An 18,692-nucleotide genomic window follows, 5' to 3' on the forward strand; every position below is an offset into this window, starting at 1 on the left:
GTGCAGGGATCCTCCAGCGGTTGCTTGGTCGCCGAGACTCAGCGCCGCACGAAGAAACGCACCTCCCAGGGCCACTGGCTGGGGTCTCCATCCCGGCATACCTGGAGGCTGACTCCGTGGGTGCCGATCAGCTGCCTCTCACATGTCGTTCCCTTGCACTCTCTTCCCCAGCAGAGAAGTGTGCAGCAGTTTGGGGTATGCCCCTGCGTGTCTTGACTCCCGCCCACAGCCCCAGCTCAGGGCAAGCAGCCCCTGAGCCAAGACCTGCAGGAGGCACAGAGCTTCCGCGCCTGGAAGCCGAAGGAAGAGCATTCAAGGTGGCAAGCCTCCTCGAGGTAAGAAGAGGCAGCCCAGCCACGTGCGGCTCAAGCCCTGCTTGGCTGGATCTGAGCGCGCCTCCAGTATGGCAGATCTCCAGCTCTGCTCAGAGGCCCGATCTGGCAGAGTTCCTGGTCTGAGGCTGCTCTGCCCTGGCCGAGCCTTGCCCTGACTTGCCTGGCTGCTAGGCTTCCTGCCATGGAAGGAGCAGGCTCCTTGAGCCTGGGAGATGCCACTGTCGCCTTCCTGGCCTCAGCTCTGCTCCTGCCTTGCCTTTGCACCAGGCGTCCTTGGGGATGTCTTAGGGGCCGGTGGGTTGCACACTGCCAAGGGCTCCAGCAGGGAGAGCTCTGTCAGAGGCAAGGGAAGGGCAAGTGCAGGTCTCCTCCAGCGGTTGCTTGACAGCCCAGACTCAGCGCCGCACGGTGAGCACCAGGCTCCTTGGACCCCTGGCGGGGCTCTGGAGCCCCGCACACCTCGAGTCTGACTCCGTGGGCGCCCAGTAGCTGCCTCACACACGTAGGTTCCCTAGCGCTCTCCTCTCCAGCAGAGACGTGTGCAGGTGGTTGGGTCCTGCACCTGTGTGTCTGGGCTCCTGCCCACAGCCCCAGCTCAGGGGAAGCAGCCCCTGATCCTAGACCGTAAGGAGGGGCAGGGAGCCGGCGCCTGGAAGCCGAGTGAACAGCATGCGGGAATCGAGCTTCCTAGGGGGAAGACGAAGCAGCCCAGCCGCCTTAGGCTGCAAGCCCTGCTTGGGCGGAGTCGAGTGCGCCTCCAGGATGGCAGAGCTCCAGCTCTGCTCAGAGGCCCGATCTGGCAGAGTTCCTGGTGCGAGGCTGCTCTGCCCTGGGCGAACCTTGCCCAGACTTGCCTCGCTGCTAGGCTTCCTACCCAGGAAGGAGCAGCCTTTGCGAAGTTGGGAGACGCCACTGGCGCCTTCCTGGCCTCAGCTCCACTCCTGTATTGCCTTTGCACCTAGGCCCCAGGCGTCCTTTGGGAGGCCTTAGGGGCCGGTGGGTTCCACACTGCCAAGGGCTCCCATAGTGAGAGGTCTGTTCAAGGGAAGGGATGGGTATATTTGGAGTACAATCCTGTATCAGATGTGAGGCCCACACCTTCACCCTGAACGCTCACTCTGAACCCTCACCCCGAACCCTTACCCTCACCCACGCCCTCACCCTGAACCCTCACCCTCACCCTCTCCCTGAACCCTCACCCTCACCCTCTCCCTGAACCCTCACCCTCACCCTCTCCCTGAATCCTCACCCTCATCCTGAATCCTAACCCTCACCCTGAATCCTTACCCTCACCCTCATCCTGAACCCTCACACCTCACCCCTCACCCTAACAAGTTTGGAGGGCTCCTCCACGAACTCTAACCTTTACCCTACCCTAACCGGACCCCCATCCACATCCTAACCCTAACCCACATCATAGTCACGCCCTCAGCCCTATACTTACCCTTGAAGTACCTACCCGCATCTTCTTCATTTTTGACACTTCCCATGCATAACAAAAGACGAGGTTGTAAGGTTTCAAACATGGATCCAAGACCCATTATCCACATAAAAGGGATATAAATACTATGATCATATCATTTAAATCTCTTGCATCACCAAAATACCTCTCCACCACTTATCCAGTCGCCATTGATGGATCACATCTATCTCATACATTTTATAACTTAGCAATCAAATACGCACCAGGACTCTGGGTAATTATAGAGACAAGATTTATTTATACCATAAATATTTCAACAAATTCCACTTTCTACGATGAGTTCAATCTTCACAAAAGTAGGATGAACAGCACCTGTTTCCACTAGGATCCATAGAGCGTGAAAATCTTAATGATGACCACCAGAAAGGTCAGCACGGTTGATATCACAGATTTTTCAGTGTTCCAATACAAGTTCTACCCAAATCCATAAAGAAAGACATACGCATAGGAAACTACAAATTGAAAGCAAGTCTTTTGAGATAAATATTGGACATCAATTGTATGAATCTTTAAGGCATAACTGCAGACATTCTTCAGACATTCTTCAAATTCATAGAATGACAACAAAGTATGGCTACGTACAATCCATTCGGTTTTATGAACCACTCATGAATAACCTCACAAGCCATTTGAAACCAGATGACAATTTCAAATAGCTTTGATCTACAAACAAGGCTGTAAGACAGAAAGTTAAAATCGAAATACATGAAGTAAATCCTCAATAGATATGAAAACATCCCATGGTAGTGAAGTCAATTAGCATTAGTTATTAGGGCTTTCATGCACAGACTCATCTCTGATCGATGTGATCCCAATTCATATTTGGCAAAAAATACGAAAGCTGATCTTAACAGTCATATTATTTTTCTTTGTACCCCTAAAAAGAAAAATGAACATGAAAAACTAAATTAAGCTTGGAGGCTCACATTTCCCAATCGGTATACAAAGCAACAGCATGTCAAACTTTCTAATTCACATATGCATTTAAATGAAATTGGATGAAATACCCCTAAATAAACACATACTTCTATGCCCAATGTTTCACAAGGCAGAAAACGCTCAATGAATGAAACTGAGAGGGTAACAGCCAGGAAGGCCAGGGGTCTCCAAAGGGAGGAAATGGGGTGCAAGTGTCAGACAGTTGTTATCTGTCACTTCCGAGGCAGGAGGAAACAAGCTGTTATCTTTTTTCCCCTTCTTGATACAAATTTAAACAGAGATTTTCTCTTACAATTCTGTGTTGCTATAATGACACCTGGTTCCGCCTGAACTTCACTTTTCTCATACTTTGAGCTGACCAAGGCATTTTTCTCATGGAAAGGTTTGCCTTAAGCTATGTGAATGTACTATGTATTTACCCTAGACTCTATCTTCAAGTAGGTTCTGCCTAAAGGCTCAGAACTGACTTGACAAACCAATATGCTTTACTCATACATGGCTCTCCTGATCTATGTGAATGAAGCTATCCATTTGCTCATATCAATCGTTTTATGGCCCAGGATGACTCACCTGGTGCCACGGTCATCTCCATATATCTTGTGGGTGAGGGGTCTGCTGCCATTCCTTTCTCTAATGAGTAGACTGCTAGTAGCTAGATAACATCCAGCCAAAGATGAGTAGGGGGGCACTCTTTCTGCCCCCTTCTGATGTCTATGTCAGAAGCTTTCTCTCTTTTATACTTTAATAAAACGTTGGGACACAAAAGCTCTGACTGATCAAGCCTCATCACTGGCCCCGGGTTGAATTCTTCCTCTAAGGAGCCCAAGAATTCAAGCATCTTTCATGGTTAGACAACAACCTTTCCAAACAATGGTCTTTTCAAAAAAAAAAAAATGATGATAAGTGATGAGTATGCATATGTCTACGAATGAAATGGGACCTATATGTCAAACCACATAAAAATATATCTTCCCTCAACATACATATAACACAACCAGGCCTTCACATGCATCGATTCTCCAACTATCAAGTCATACAAATATGGATGTAAAATATCACAATACATTCCAAAGTTTAAAAGTGATGGATATTGACTTTCGCCCGCTGGTGCTTCTTTTTATGTCATCTCCATTATATTAGCTATGACAACGAATCATGTGCTGTGCGAAGTCACTTACATTGTGTCCAACTCCTTGGGATCATATGGACTAGGCCCCACCAGGCTCCTCTCTCCATGAGATTCTCTAGGCAAAGATACTGGAGGGGGTTGCCATGCTCTCCCTCAGGAGATCTTCCTGCCCCAGGGATGGAATCCATACCTCCCATGTCTCCTGCATGGGTATGTTCTGCATGTTCTTTACCATTAGAACCACCTGGGAAGCCCCAAGACACATGAACATCAGTGGATTTGGGGATCCACGGGGCATATACAGAACCATTCCTCCAACAAAACTGAAGAATGACTTTAAAATCTCAAACAAAACATGAGTATATGTGTTCACAAACTTCATGGAGCAAGGGTTTCTTCGATCTGAAAACTGGCATCGATGAAGGACTGTGTGAAGAATACTTCAAAGTCTATTTGGCAAACACAGCCTACGTTGGCTATATTTAGTCCTCAGTTGAATGGAATGTCATGAGTACTGGTCATTTCAAATAAGTAGCCTATGACGCTGTTTACACTTATTGGGACGCGTGGTATACCACATTCACACATTTCAGTAGCATTGGTGCAAAAACGATACATTTCTCAGGGGAAGCTTCTACATGGACTCCTGGGATCAGAGCTCTAACTCATACACACATACTTTTCCTTTTAAAATGATCCTGCATGATAAGCAAACAAAACACTGGATGAACACCTAGACGGTGAGCTCTGTACTAAATGATTTTAAAGCCAGTAGATGGAATGAGCTGATGAGGAAGACTACAAACGAGTCATCTTCTTCAACTTGGTCAAACTGCTCATAGTCATACAAGTGAATGAAAAGTTGAGCCTGTTGTCATTAAATCTGTTTAAAAGAAATAGAATAATAAAACAAATTAGTAAATCTTATTTTCTTAATAAACATTGTATTATTTCTGCACAGCTTTGTTACTGGCATGAATAGAATATCTACAATAATAACTTGTCACAGTGAAATGGATTCACATTCGATATCGATTCACATCTATAATTGATGCCATAGCTGTTTGATACTATTGCTTGAATGAATGCAACTTATGTGACTTCACAAACTACAAACACGACTAACATAATAGGTATTAAAAAACCTTGAGTGACATGAGCGTGAAGACTTAGTAGAGTTGCTCTCAAGAATAATGATACTATTATTCGCTCTAGCCATAGTACTGGAATCTGTACATTAACACCCCTGCAAAACAAAAGGAAAGGATAGAATAATAATAAAGGAACTTCATAACTATATTCCTACTGTAAACATTCAACACTATGTTTTCTTTTAAACTGACTTTCATATTTGGTCTACTGTAACCTCTTCTGTGTTCATTTTATGCTAAACTTATTGCTAACAGTAAAATTACCATACGAGCTCTAATTAATTTTTTTTTTTACTTGCAAAGCTACTGATAGAACCAAAGGCCAATATCTACATCAAACAGGAGAAACGGAATGGAAACTGTAAACAATTTTATGGAAGAACATTTCCGTGCTCCTATTCAGTCAAATGGGCATTCAAAAGGATGTGATTTTTCTGAAAGTTTATTTCAGAAACTTGGAATTGGATGACTGCAAACAATAAAACTAACAATATATTGATACATAATATTAATAATATACAGTGGGTCATTCTTTTTTTATTCTGCCACAGCTAACAGACAGAAAGTCAGTTGTCATAACTACTACTAACATAAGACCCTCACCGATAAGTGAAGATATATAGGAAAATCCATAATAGCTCTAAAAACCATCAAAGATAAAATGGTAATTAAAAAATACACTGACAGTTTAGCTGGTATAAGAAACAGGATGATTATGAAAGCAAAGCCAACAATCATGGATAGGCCATGGAAGCCCGTGGCTGTCACCAGTGTTGACTTATATCCTTCATCTGAGGTTGTTAAAAGCGCTTGGTAAAATCCAGAGGTTTGCAGCAGTGGTAACCTCCTGAACAGACTGAAATAAAAAGGGTTTCCAGAATATCCTGATGATTTCCATCTACTAGGCTGTGATGAGCTCAAGCAATGCATACTCCAGAGGACAGAAGACAGACAGGTTGGGAACACGTCTACTGCACTTACGGAGAAAGGGAATGTTGCTGCTCAGCCTAGTACAAGTGTAGAAGCAACACCTTGGTGATTCGACCTTTAAAGACTCGATACATATGAGAACGACTGGTATGAATAAACCTTCAGAAGTGCTTTCTCAGACCTCCTCCCATCATAAGCACAAGCATAATGAAAACGCTGAGTTTTCATGGTCTCACCCAAAATAAGACTCACTTATGGCTTTGCTTTGAGAATAGTTGAACTACTCATTGTTCAAGAGAAATGATCCTTTCTTCTCTGAAGATTTGTGAATCATTCACAGGGTGTGGTGAATAAACTACTTAAGGGTCTAATACATAAAAATGCAATAGGCTAAGCACAGAGATGTTTTTCTCCCTTTCTCAAAGGATGGAACATTTTGTATTTGCACTGATTTTATGTCTTGACTTCATGTACAATTATATACTGATTTTTTTAGTTGACATACAATAGGACTAAAAATATTGATATAATACTGATAACTCATGTTGGTATGTGTGGTTGTCACATAGGATTCACAGGAGATTTAAATTCACAGTTGTCAACGTAAAGGATGAATGCTATTTAGCTTCTTCGTGAATCTAGACCACGAATGAAGAGTTTTCCTCAACATATTTCACTGAGAGAAATACAAGGATGATAGGCATAATACTATGCTTCGACTCATGGATATCTAAGCATTGCTCACAATACAGATCTGATTTTCAACATCAGGGTTCTTTCAGTGTCCTTGAACAGCATTTGTTTTTCTGTATACAGAAGAAAAAACTCATGAGTATCAAACTGGTTCACATAAAACATGTGTATGAATTGTTATCTTCCTGAACCAGGGATCAAACCCACATCACTTCCCCCTCCTGCACTGGTAGGCAGATTTTTTATTTATCAACTGTGCCACCTAGGAATCGACATACATTTCAAGGACCACTGCCATCAGCTTCTACTGTTCATGACCAAAGTAGGAGAAACAACATTGGAAGAAGTACTCATAAGGGTACTCATAGGAAGTACTCATAAGTCAAGGAACTGTTATACTGGGTACTCTCGTTGTTACTGGGACAAGTCAGTTCCTCCGATGATGATGGGTATAACTGAAAAATTATTACAAATGCATGGGCTGCGATGTCTACGTGATAAATGTGTTCCTCTTATACTATTGCTTCAGGGATGCCTACTTCAGCATGAAGGAATGCACTTCAAGGGATGCCCGCTATTCCAGCTCAAGCAACAGATAGTGAAGTGCAGATCATTGTCCTTTGTTGAAAATAATCAGCACTTTGTCAACATAGGGAACATGCCAGAGGGACCCTTGGGATGGAACTCTAAAAACAGGTTGGGCCCTCTTTTTGCCAAGCCCTGCGATAAAATACAAATCAGAAAAAGAAAAATAGCATCGGTTTTGTCAGGACTTCCTCATCTTTTCTTTCTCGGTAGCAGGAAGCAGACATTGAGGCCAGAGGACTGCAGGATTTCATTGTGAACTAACGTTGGGTGGGGTGGAAGCTCATCACTCTAGTAAGAATGTGGTTCAATAAAATGGAATTTCATTCACTTCATGGACATAGAGTTCTATAATCCTTCATTAAGGAATTCAATAAGCTATATTTCCTTACACCTTCACAATCTCTTGGTTTACGAGAACATCAATTGCTAGTCCAGCACTTATACAATGAGTGTTACAGGTAGTATGAATGTATAAATGATGATGAGCAATGACAGGAAGTTTATTTAATCTCTGTTTGAATTCTTGATTTTTTATATAATTTTTTATAATATCCTTACAGATGTGAATATTTTACTGACATGTATAAATACACGTTGAGTAGTGCTATGATAACTCATAGTGTTGGCACAATAAATATCATGGTTACTATGTGCTTTTCATATATTCCTTTTGAGATTCTCTTCCATTATACATTATCATAAGATATTTAATAGTTTCCTAAACTGTACAGTAGGTCCTTGTGGCTTCTTTTATATATAGTAATGTACTTGTTAATAATTCAAACAAAAACTGGTACACAAATACTCATAGTGACATTCACAATAGCTCAAAGGTAGAACTCATTCAAGTGTCCGTTGGTGGGAGACTGAATATGCAACACAAGGTATATTCAGAAGCTTGAACGGTATTCCACCATACGAAAAAGTACATTAAATGGTGCTGCCACTCTGCAAGACATTACAGAAATGACTCCAAAACAAACACATGGAATAAATACATAGTTCGATTCCAATTCAAGCTATGTACCCAAAAGGATTGGGAAAGGGGGCTGAAAAAATGGATACTTCTTCCGTCATACTCACAACAGCATGATTCACACTGGCAAACAAACAGAAGTGATCTAAGTGTCCATGGCAGCCAATTCCATAAACAAACTGTGGTATACACACAATGGAATCTGATTCGGCCCTTCAAAGTCAGTAATTCTGACAATGCGACAATGTGGACAAACCTTATGGTCATTAGATCATGTGAAATAAACCAGACCAAGAAAAGACAAACGTTCTGTGATTCCACTCATATGAGATATCCAAACAAGTCAAATCTGTCAGAAATAGCAGAGAGTGATTCCGACCGATCGAAAAGAGTTCATGTTTCATGGACCTCAGTTTCCCTTGGAAAAACTGACTTCCCGTGATATCTCCAAAACCAATTAGACAAATAATTGGAAGCTATATCCAGTCAAATGAATGTAGACATAATGTTATATACAGTGTACACCAAACTCACTCAAACTTCTTAACAGACAAAAGGCAAAACTGTATCTATGGTACCTCAGCTTAGCTTAAAACTGTATCTACAGTACCTCACTTCTGCTTATAAAATTTAACAACAACAACAACAACACACTAAAGTCTATCCAAAAAAGGATATAAAACATATATAACATTAACTTTAAAGAATTAGACATTTAAACTGTGAAAAACCTTATTCACAAAACTTAAACACAAGCCACAGGAAAATATATTTATAAAATACATATCTGATAAAGGATTGTACTCCAAATATACCAAAAAATCTAGAACAATCTCATAAAAAATGTATACACCTAAACACCTGGCCTACAAAAATATAAAGATAGCAAATAAGCCTATCAAAAAGACTCAAAATCACATATCATTAGGAAATTACAAACTAAAATAACAGTGAGGTAGCACTGCACACCTATTAGATCCAGTAAACTCAAAAAAAAAAAAACGGGGGTAGGGCACAACTTCTCCGGTGGCTCAGTGGTAAAGAATCTGCCTGACAATGCAAGACACTCTAGTTTGATCCCTTACCCCAGAAGATCCCACATGCCACAGAGAAACATAGCTGGATTTTTCCACAGCTAAACAAAGCTCACCTGTGACCTGAATACTATATGGCTAGCACTTACTAAACAGCTTTGAAAACGTCCAGACAAAAAGTATCACATGATTATATACAACAGCTCTACTTGTAATAACTAAAAACTTTCAAATATCAGGATGTCTTCAGTAGATGACAGTGTAAACAAATGGGGATACATCCAAAGTGAAGGGGAGCAAATGCTACCACAAAATATACCACCTCAGCATGAGAATTAGTGGGACCCAATTAACTTTTTTTTTTAGAGGACACATGATCATCTCTGAAACCCAAGTTCAAGACAGCTCTTCTGTGAGTCACATTTACCAGAGAAATCTCATTTCAAAGGAATCCTCTCTATATGCCAGATAGAAGGATGAGACACAGTCTTTTGAAACTCTTTTTTCTTTTCTATCGATAGGGAAAGCTAAGCCGTAAATCTGCACAACAACCATACCCTTCCTTTCCTTTGGTTGTATCTGTAAAATATTTGTTTCTTTTTTAATTTGGCTGCGCCAGGTCAACCTTCATTGAGGTAAGCCAGATATTTAGCTACAACATGCAAATTCTCCTTTGTGGCATGGGAGATCTAGCTCTTGGATCAGGGAATGAACCTGGGCCTCCTTCTTTGGGAGTGTCCAGTCTCAGCCACTGGACCACCAGAAAGTGCCTGTTTTGTTTTCAGATGAAGATGGAATCTAAGGTGATATCTTGGGCCATTTCAGTCACTGACTCAGTTTCCTGAGTTTCTCCAAAGCACGCACAAGGTGCACATTATTAAACTGGTTTGCAAAACAAGAAAAGGTTGTCTGCTACAACACTGTATGCTTACAAATATCTAAATGGTAAATGGCATATTATTTATTTTTAATTACTATGGGGGGGGGGAGAAAGAATGCAGGATTCATACATGTTACCACATGAATAAATATTAAAACCATCTTCAGTGAAAAAGAAATCCACATAGAAAAGGCCACCCAGAACCCTTATTCACCATGTCTGCTTTCAATCCATCAAGTTTGTCCAAATAACTGAAAATCTCAGTAACACTCTAAATAAAGAAAAAAGGATGACGATGGAAACAAAAGATATATTCATACACTTGAACAATTGCTAAAAGTGGAAGTGGGGCAGTGGATTACATTATAATGTAGGTACCATATGATTTCCTGATTTTGGAGATTATGTGCTGGTTCTGCAGAAGGTACCCATTTTGGATAAAACACATAGAGTATTTTAGATGATGTGGCAAATGCTAGCACTTGTTCCCATTGCTAGGCATTTTCTGTACATTTTAAATGACTGGAAAGTATACTAGGTTTCAAAACAACCATGTCAATACCACAAAAGAAATTTAGAGCAGACAGGCAGGAAACTTTCTGATACAGGCCAAGACTTACCCAGATGAAGTTCAAGGGAAGCTGCGATGCTCACTGCCCGTGAAGGAGTCCACGTGGAATGAAGAAGTAGTGTGGGAAGTCTATTAGTAACCACCATGTCTTGGGTCCTCTGGATGACCTACTGCAGGAGAAACAGATCTTACAGATAAAATGTTCCACATCACTTCACAAAAAGTTGTTAGACTACATTCAGTAAAGCTGAATCATTTTGGATTAATTTACAATCATAAAATACTACCCTTTACAGTCCAAAAATCACTTGCATTTCTATACACTAATAACAATCAGAAAAAAATATTAAGAAAATCCCACTTAAATAAAACATCTAGCAACAAACTTAATCAAGAACATAAAAAACCAGTAGTCAGAAAACTAGAAGGCACTGATAAAGAAACCAAAGAAAATACAAACACACAGAAAATTATTCCACGCTCATGCACTGGAACAATGAGGAATTAAAAGGTCCATTCCAACCAAAGTCATCAACAAATACACGGACTGCAATCACAAAATAATATTCAATGGCATTTTTCACAGAAATAGAAATATTCCTAATATTAGGCTGCTACTGTTGAACAGGACCTTAAACGGCCAAAAAGACTCTGAGAAAGAGGAACACAGCTGGAGGCATCTTCCTATCCCTCTTCAAACTACATCACGGAGCTGTAGTGACCACCACAGTGAGGAACTGGCAGGAACACAGACACATGGACTCCAGGAGAGAATAGAGAGCCCAGAAACGAACCCACCTGTACATGGTCAGTTCCTGAAAATCAAACCAGGAACGAGCGAAGAGGAAAGGACAGTCTTCTCAAGAAACAGTGACAGGAAAATGGCCACCTACACGGAAGAACATCAGTGTTCATCCTCTACATCATCTAAGGCAAATCTAACTGAAAACCCACCGCTTTGCACACGGAGCTCTTTCCCCCTGAGTCCTCTGAGATGGACCTCCAGTCAGCCCTCAGCTGGACACAGGAAACGTCTACTCCATCCTCATTTTTCGCTCTTGCAGCGCCTCCCTGCTGGTGGGCACTGAGGCAACCCTGCTCCTCTCAGCCTGGATGCAGCCCTGTTATCCAGAAGCCTGAGCCCCGATGGTCCTGAGGAGACAAAGCTCCCGCCAGCTGCTCACGGAGCAGAGTCTAAAGGCAAAGCGTCCTGCGCCCGCGGGTCAGAGGGGCCTTTGGCGCCCCCTGCGGGCCACAAGAGAAGAGCGGGCAGCCCGGTGCTCACAGACCTCAGAGGGCTCACCCAGAAGCAGCTCTGCTGCGAGCACTCAGACTGGAAGCCCAAACTGAAATGGAGCAGAATAGCTCCATGACCCTCCGCAAAACATGGCTAAGGAACAATCAGAGCCTGCATGGAATGCAGCCATAAAAAGGAACACATTTGAGTTTGTTCTAATAAAGGGGAGGGAAGTCAGTCAAAGAGAGAAAAACATGGAATCTAGAAGGATGGTACTGACGAGTCTGTTCACAGAGCAGCAATGGAGGTGCAGACATAGAGAACAGACTTACAGACGAGGGTGGGGAACAAGAGGGAGAGGGTGAGATGAATGGAGAGAGCAGCATGGATGCAGGTACACCTACATTTGTAAATAGACAACCAATGGGAATTTGCTGTATGATTCAGGGAACTCAAACTGGGGCTCAGTAGTAACCTGGAGAGGTGGGAATGCGTGCGAGGTGGGAGGGAGATTCAAGAGCAAGAGGACATAGGTACACCTATGGTTAATTCATGTGGATGTATGACAAATCAAACCAATATTGTAAAGCAATGATCAATCAACTAAAAGAAATAACTTTAAAAAAATATGAACATAAACACAAACTTTGCAACAAGGTAACTCCATTTAAAAAACTATAGAATTTTAGAAAACTGCAAAAGTTCTACATGACCGTTGGTCTGGTGATCAGGTCTAACATACACAAAACAAGCCAACTTACCAAATTATGAATATAAATTATTTAAAACATTGCCTTTTATCATTTCATACATTTACCCTGTGGAGGACCTTACTCGAGAGAACCAAAAACAAACTGTTAAATGAACCACGGACCACCCACCCTGGCCAGGCAACAGAGAAAAGAAAACACTTGCAGGAATCATCTTACAACAGGAGGTCCTGGGAAGGAACAAGGAACGAACAAGCTACCACCAACCAGAATTCTGGAGAGGTCAGGAGATGGGAGGCTCCAGTTCAGAGGTCCTACCAACCTCCCAGGATCCACTTCGCTGGAATCCATCTCAGCTGAGTGATGCGTGTGCCCCCAAGAAGGATCCCAATTCAGAATGCCTGGCAAGAGACAAACCAGAAATGAGCCCGATGACCATAAAACCTGAGACTGTGAGCCACGTGACAGAGTGGTTCTCTCCGTTTCCCTCACCCTCCTGCCCTCCACCCTGGCAGCCCTTCCCAATAAAGCCTCTCGCTTGGACAGCACTCCTCTCCTCAGACAACTCATTGCCCAGTGTCAGACAAGAACTCACTCTCAAGCCCTGAAAGGGATCCCCCTTCCTTCATCAAAAGCAATATCCAGGAGAAAATATCTTCAAAACGCTATCTTGCAGAGAAGGAAATCAGAGAAGGCAATGGCAGCCCACTCCAGTACCATTGCCTGGAGAATCCCACGGACAGAGGAGCCTGGTAGGCTGCAACCCCGGGGTCACTAAGAGACGGACACGACTTCACTGAGTGGCTTCACTTTCACTTTTCACTTTCATGCACTGGAGAAGGACATGGCAACCCACTCCAGTGTTCTTGCCTGGAGAATCCCAGGGACAGAGGAGCCTGGTAGGCTGCTGTCTATGGGATCGCGCAGAGTCAGGCACGACTGAAGCGACGCAGCAGCAGCAGCAGCAGCAGCAGCAGCAGCAGCAGCAGCAGCAGCAGCAGCAGAGAAGGAAATGGCACCACCTGCAGTACTCTGGTCTCAGAAATCCCAGGGACAGAGGAGCTTGGTGGGCTACAGTCCAAAAGCAGGGCATTTCTGATGGGAGGAAACAGTCCCAGGGAAGCTGAGCTGCTCACCAAAGGCCCCAGAGCTTTGGATAGCACACCAGAGCTGGGGCTGAGGATTCCCAGCTGCCATGCCTCTTGATCCTGGCCTCTTTCACTAGATACATGTGTGGAAAACTAGTCTAAAATATGCCCTGGTGGTTCCATAGTAAAGAATCCACCCCCCGGTGCTGGAGATGCATGTGCGATCCCTAGGATGGGAAGATCCCACATCCTATGGAGCCCGTGTGCCACAACAGCCGAGCGAGCCTGTGCTCTAGATCCTGGAAGCCACGATGCCGAGTTCACATGCTGCAGCCACTGAAGCCCGTGAGCCTGTGCCCCTCAACAAGAGGAGACACTGCAGTGAGAAGCCTGCAAACCACTAGTTATGGCCCATGCTCACCAAAACTAGAGAAAAGCCCACACACAAAGAGGCAACACAGCCAACAATCAATAAAACTGTTTTCCTAAAACAATGCATATCTGACAAAGAAACTGTATTCGAATTGTCCAAGAACACTAGAGCAAACAAGCCCATTCATAATTGGTAGCGACTGAAATAGACACCTGGCCACTGAGGGTATACTGATAGTAAACTATCATACAAAAACATACTCAAGATACTGGTGCAATGCATGCAGAGCCCCCTTTGAAAGACAATCTGACAGTTTTTTTTTCAGTAACCACGTGGGACAAGCACTGAATTCTGTGTATGACAAGCGGTGGAAGCCAGGTATCTTACCATTGGAATGCAAAGTTACAGATAAACAAAAGGAAACGTTACAATGTCCATGTCGTGGTGGATCAGGTTGGAGACATCACAAATTACCTTTAACTGAATATGTTCAAAGGTGAGCTGGAATACATGTATATATATATATATATATATATCCATGTATTGTCAGCTGAGCATATTGAGCTCCTACATGTATGTTTTAAATATCATTCTCTAATAAAAGGGAACAGGAAACATCTCCAATGGCCCGGTGGTAAAGAATCTGCCTACCGATGCAGGGAACACGGGTTCAATTCCTGTGTAGGAGATTCCACACGCCCAGGGGCAATGAAGCCCTTGAACAGCTCTTGAAGTTTGCATGCTCCAGAGCCCAAGTTCTGCAAACAGAGAAAGCACTGCAATGAGAAGCCATGGCACAGCAACTAGAGGGTAGCCTCTGCTCACTACAACTAGACAAACGAGCAATAAAGACCCAGCACAGTCAAAAATAATGTAATGTTTAAAAAAAGGACAGTTCTTTGAAGAAATGACTGAGACTAGGGGTGAGACTGTAAATATATGAGACAGGGTCATCTTAAATTATGAGAAATTAAAGAAACTAAAGACAACTATCAAGCTGTCCAAACTGATACAAATGAATGATGACACAGTGTTATCTGTATACACCAGCAAATAACAATCTGAAAAGGAATTTAAACAAACGATTCCCTTTCAGTCATGTCAACATTAATAAAAGACTTTGCTATGGACAGAATGAGGATAACAAGACTGGCACACTGGAAATGATACATGATTGCTGAAAAATACCCTAAAGACATGGACAGATATGCCATAGCGATGAAAAGGCTTCAGTTGGCAATACCATGGAATGCATCTTCAATCTGAAATGAAGATTCAATATGAATTTCAAAAGGCTGAAAGGTGGTTGCTAAACCACAAAAGATGCCAGCATTCTTGGACTCCAGAGGAGAATTCAATCCAGGGCAAGTGACGAAGCTTGATGGCTCAGAGGTTTTCTGTTAAAAAGTTTTATTAAAATATAAAAGAGATCGAGAGAGCTGCTGACGTAGACAGTAAAAGGGGGAAGAGTACCCCCTGCTAGTCTTTAGCCAGATGTTATAGAGCCACTAGCAGTCTGCTAATGAAAGAAAGACAATGTGTCAGAGAATGGCACCAGGCCCCTCACCCACAGCATGCATTGAGATAACATTGGCAGCAGATGAGTCATCCCAGGCCATAAAATGATGGACATGAATCTTGAAGAAAGGCAGATTTCCAAGCAAATATATAGTTTCATTCACATAGATTAAGAGAACAAGGTATGAGTAAAACATACTGGTTTGTCAAGTTTTTTCTGAGCCTTTAGGGGAAACTGACCTGAAGACAGAGCCTTGGGTAAATACATAGTACATTAGCATACCTTAAGACAAACATTTCCATAAGAAAAATGCATTGCTTAGTTCAAGGTTTGAGGAAAGTTAAATTCAGGTGGAGCCAGGAGTGGTCATGGCAACACAGAAATTTCTGAGAAACCTTTTAAATTTGTATCAACATGGAGAAAAAAAAATGCAGCACTCTTTTGTCTCCTCCGGCCTCTTAAGAGAGAGAAAAAAACGTCTGACACTTGCAGTCTATTTTCTCTGTCTGGAGACCCCTGGCCTTCCTGCCTGTTATCCTCTCCAGGCCTGTAGGAAGCAATACACTAGGCTGCTTGGGAAAACCGCGCGGGTCTGAGCTTTATGCAAAGGGGTAAAGCAGTAAAACCCTTGACCTCAAAGGCGAGGCTTTTCTGCGACCGCCATTTTAGTCGGCTCCGAGACTGCAAACAAAGAGGGCAGAATACATGGTTCCCTGCTCCGCCCAGTCCGAGTTCCCTTACCTGTGGCCCACAGCCCTGCGCTCTGCTCGCTGGATGCCAATCGACGGGGACCCAGGAGCCCACGAAACGAGCATTCCCAGCTGCAATGGCGAGCCCTGAGAGCCCTGGCCCCCGACGCGCCGCCATGTTCATCCCGCCCCAGACCCGCTCACGTGAGCCGCGCTCCTGACCAGCCGCCCAGGCTCGCCCCGCCCCCGACGCGCTCACGGTGCGCCCCACCCCCACGCCCCCTTCCAGGACAGGCCCGCGGGACCGCGACTGCCTCCAGGTGAAACACAAGGACAAGCAAATCCACCCCACCGAGACAATCCAAGCTTTTTCTCAGCTGATCTGTCTATGATTTAGGGATAAAACTATGACTATAGAAAGCAAAGATGACCTAGGACAGCCATGATAGTCTATAGAGCCAGACCCTGGCGGGCAGAGGCTTGAAGAGGGTCCGGGAGCTCTGTCAGAACAGCAAGCCTCTGTAGCGTAGCGGTTAGGTGCACTGGTGAGCAGGCAGACGATGGTCTGTAAGTCAGGAGTTCAAGTCTGCAGCTTAACTCTTTTGCTCTTAGGGGGCGGGGGACAGCAACAGGCGGGACTTAGACCAAAAACGTTTATTTTTATTTTAGAGGTTTATTGTTTAGCTTAGGGTTAGGGTTCGGGCAACCCCCCAACTTGTTCAGGTTCGGGTTCAGGGTTAGGGTTAGAATTTGGGGATCCCCCCTCTTCTAAGAGTTCGGGTTTGGGTTAGGGTTCATGTCAGGGTCAGGGTTCGGGTTACGGTTAGGGTTAGCATTAGTGTTGGGGTTACAGCTTAAAGTGAGCCCTAATAGGGCCCATAGTTCTTTATTAGCCTGCCCTGGCGGGCCGAGGCTTGAAGAGGGTTCGGGAGCCCTGCTGAAAGCAGCAAGCCTCTGTATCATAGGGGTTAGGCGGGCCAGTAGGCGGGCAGACTATGGCCTGTAAATCAGGAGTTCAAGTCTCCAGTCTGACCTTTTCGCTTTTAAGGGGCAGGGGACTGCAAGAGCCAGGGCTTAGACCAGAAAATTTTTTTATTTTAGAGGTTTATTGTTAAGCTTAGGGTTAGGGTTCGGGCAACCCCCCCCCCCACTTGTTAGGGTTCGGGTTCAGGTTAGAATTCGGGGACCCCCCTCTTCTTAGAGTTCGGGTTTGGGTTAGGGTTCATGTCAGGGTCAGGGTTCGGGTTACGGTTAGGGTTGGCATTAACTCTAGGGTTACAGGTAAAGTGAGCGCTAATAGGGTCCATAGTTCTTTATTAGCCTGCAGTGGCGGGGTGAGGCTTGAAGAGCGCCTGGGAGCAAAACAAAACCCAGTAATCCTCTCTAGCGAAGCGGTTAGGCTGACAACCAGTTAAACATCCAACTTGGCTCTGTAGGTCAGGCATTCAAGTCCCAGTTTTGCCTCGTTTGCTTTTAGGGGGTGAGGGACAGCAAGGGGCGGGGCTTAGGCCAGAAAAGTTTATGTTTATGTTAGAGTTTTATTGTTAGGGTTAGGTTTAGGGTTCTGGCATCCCCCCAACTTGTTAGGGTTCAGGTTCAGAGTTCGGGTGCGGGGAATCCCCTCTCTACTTAGGGTTCGGGTTCAGGGTTCGTGTTTGTGGTTTGGGGTTCAGCGTTTGGGGTTAGGGGTTCGCGGTTCTAGTTTGAAGTTTGGGGTTCCGATTAGGGGTTCAAGGTTCAGCTTAGGGGTTTGGGGTTCGGGTTAGGGGTTCGCGGTTTGGGTTTGGGGTTTGGGGTTCGGGTTAGGGGTTCGCGTTTCAGATTTGGGGATCAGGTTATGGGTTCTCAGTTCAGGTTCGGGGTTCGCAGTTTGGGTTTGGGGTTTGAGGTTCAGGTAAAGGGTTTGGGGTTCGCGGTTTGGGTTTGTGGTTTGAGGTTTGGGTTTGGGGTTTGGGGATCAGGTTAGGGGCTCTCGGATTGGGTTAGGGGTTCACAGTTCGGGTTTGGGTTTGAGGTTAGGGTGAAGGGTTTGGGGTTTGGGGTTCGCGGTTTGGGTTGGAGGTTTGGGATTCGGGTTAGGGGTTTTGGGTTTGGGATTCGGGTTATGGGTTTGGGTTTTGGGGTTCGCGGTTTGGGTTTGGGGTTCTGGTTAGGGGTTCGGGGTTCGGGTTTGGGGTTTGGAGTTCGAGGTTTGGGGTTCGCGTTTCAGGTTAGGGGTTGAGGGTTGGGGTTTGGGGTTCGCGGTTTGGGATAGGGGTTCGCGGATTTGGTTAGGGGTTAGGGATTTGGGGTTTGGAGTCTGGGATTTGGGTCAGGGGTTCGGGGTTTGGGGTTCCAGTTATGGGTTTGGGGTTTGGGTTCAGGGTT

At 44.3% G+C, this 18,692-nt stretch overlaps 1 long non-coding RNA gene across 1 annotated transcript; it reads right to left on the reverse strand.

The window, feature by feature from the left end:
- Positions 1 to 2,029: 2,029 nt before the first annotated feature.
- On the reverse strand, positions 2,030 to 16,527 carry LOC138438753 (uncharacterized). The gene is made up of 5 exons (XR_011256457.1): positions 16,378 to 16,527; positions 12,924 to 13,057; positions 10,759 to 10,879; positions 3,936 to 4,769; positions 2,030 to 2,695 (listed from the first exon to the last, which is right to left on the reverse strand). It is a non-coding gene; the product is annotated as an uncharacterized lncRNA (long non-coding RNA).
- Between the last annotated feature and the right edge of the window lie 2,165 nt (positions 16,528 to 18,692).

The sequence above is a fragment of the Ovis canadensis genome, chromosome 4 (assembly GCF_042477335.2).
Source record: "Ovis canadensis isolate MfBH-ARS-UI-01 breed Bighorn chromosome 4, ARS-UI_OviCan_v2, whole genome shotgun sequence".
NCBI lineage: Eukaryota > Metazoa > Chordata > Mammalia > Artiodactyla > Bovidae > Ovis > Ovis canadensis.